Genomic DNA, 2,403 nt, shown 5'->3' on the forward strand with positions numbered 1-2,403 from the left:
CACAAACACCAAATCAACCAACCAACCAACTTCTTGAGGTATTTCGATTTTGCGATATGTCGTGCTAAACAATATGAGAAAGATAGACACACACACATTTACACACAGGTCACACATTATTTTTTTTCTTTTAAAACAAAATAATGCAGCATGTCTTTGCAGATTTGTAATTACCGGTCATCAAGGGCCCATCGGGTAAAATTTAAAGAAAATCGAGAAGGATTATCTTTTTTTTTAATTGCCGCACAAATAGCGCAAAATTTTTTTCGATTTTGACGAAATTTCCGGGCGCAATACAGAAAACACTTTCAACAGTATAACACGAATTAATTTGTTAAAAGTTCACAAAGCATGAAACACTCGACACAAAAAGTTTCAGCTTTACAACATCAATTTAAAGCGACTTAAAAATTCGCCGTAAAATGCCTCATTATGTAAGATTTGTTCCAGAAGCCAAGTTTGACATTTTATTTCGCTTGAAATATATGCTCAAATAAGTTACCTTCAGCTAATTCTGGCAGAAAAGTATGCTTGAATTAAACGTAATCATTTTGACGGTGTAGAAAGCTGTATTCTTTATTCCTCCGGCCTTCAACCTTGCATCATCGCGCAGTTGGAGAAATCGTTTTTTCAACCTCCTCTCGAATGCGATTTTTCTCACGAATACTATGAAGTATCTTGCAAAACTAAGGTCTGTCCTGTTGTGTGGACAGGTTTCGCTACTTCATATAAAATTTTTATTGAAAACAAAAATACGCATGACACAACTATGACCGTCCTTATCTGAACACACCCTACTACGATTTTCAGAGATGTGCCTTCGTGTGCAGCGTGCCTAAACATTTAAGTCCAGTGTCCTTTCCTTTTATATTTTTTTTGGTCGCGTACGTATTTTGCGGGATAATTATGATTGTTTTCTAATGTAAGATACCATAATGAAATATTTTTACATGAAAATTATTAAGCGTGCATGACTCGCAAATTAGAGTTTAAATACGCGTACGTTTTGGATGAAATCTTCATAGACTACTTAGTATCCATACGAAGCTTCACCACCTCTAAGATATATTATTTTTAAGTAATTTGTTTGTAATTGCTCGAAATTTGCATCGAGGCAACACTGACAAACATCTGGAATTCGCTGCATGGTTCTAGTGAAGGAGCGGATACAATAGCCCCCCCAATGAAATCAAATTTGCCCGAGGAACCAACTTGTGGATTATAAAACGGATTTAGTACATGTAACGTAAAACGTAATGTATTTGAATATTCCAGTTTAGTTCGTACAACCTGCCGGGTAGTATGCGGTGAACAGTGCAGGGCAAAGTGGGCTGAAACCAAAGAGTCTGACTGCATGTTTGATTCTCAACAAGTAAATAATGCTGCGGATTATTCAAACATTCGAACGATATCTCAATAACGTATTCCCTGGCACTACAATTCTTTCACACAGTGTTTTATTGGCGATTCTTTGTGCAGATTGTGAATCCGACCAGTGGTGAAGCACTGCAACCAAAGAATTTGGCGAGCTCTGTTTTCGAACACCCGCGGCATTTAGAGGCTACTACAAGCGTCCTCTGGACACTGCACAATTCAGAGAGCGTGACGGTTGGTGCCGGTCTGGTGAGTATATCGTTATATAATTCCTGTCTTGGTTTGGCACTAGTCCAAATCAAAATGAGTCTCACGTCGTTTTATTTACAGCGTGGTGTTAACACTCTCCCGTTTCCGTAGACGGACAATTAGAGCTAGCTCTTCTCTGCCTTCTTTCAGGGGATCTGGCGTACCACAACATAGATGGGCGAATTTACTTTGTCGAAAGAATCAAGGAAATGATCAGGTGCCTGGACAACCAGGACCCGACGGAACTCGAACAATTGCTGCTCGCCAACCACGACGGAATCGCAGAGGTGGCTGTGGCTGGTCTGCCCCACCTGGTTTACGGCGAAGCACTGGCCGCGGTTGTCGTGCCCAAGAAAGATATCGGGAGCGGTGGTTTAGCTATGAAAAAATAAATAAAAAAATTATTGCAGGTATCTCTCCCTCATTTCAGAATTCAAAAGAGCGCCGCGTTATATTGCACGACATTACCTCAACATAAAATGGGTGACATAAATAAGGAGTATTAATTTATTTTCGCTGGATTTTACATAGCACACCGTAGATATGACGCCTGCACAATAAAAAATGCATCGTTCAGACACCATTATGGTTTGCGCCTTGACGAACACTTTCCTGAGAAATGTGTAGCCTTTCAATTTAACGATTAAGGTGTCACTGGGGTTATTTTTTGAGTATTACAAATTATTTTTGAAAATAAGTAAATAAAGAGCGGGTATCTTTCCTTCCTTCACTGTAGTATCGTCTAATATACTGCCATTATCTATTTCGAGGACTGACAGT

General features: G+C 39.3%; 1 pseudogene; it reads left to right on the plus strand.

The window, feature by feature from the left end:
• The window catches only part of LOC120849244, a 10,141-nt pseudogene extending 8,012 nt beyond the window's left edge, over positions 1-2,129 (plus strand).
• Positions 2,130-2,403: the final 274 nt, after the last annotated feature.

The sequence above is a fragment of the Ixodes scapularis genome, unplaced genomic scaffold (assembly GCF_016920785.2).
Source record: "Ixodes scapularis isolate PalLabHiFi unplaced genomic scaffold, ASM1692078v2 PGA_scaffold2__306_contigs__length_199485367, whole genome shotgun sequence".
Classification (NCBI taxonomy): domain Eukaryota; kingdom Metazoa; phylum Arthropoda; class Arachnida; order Ixodida; family Ixodidae; genus Ixodes; species Ixodes scapularis.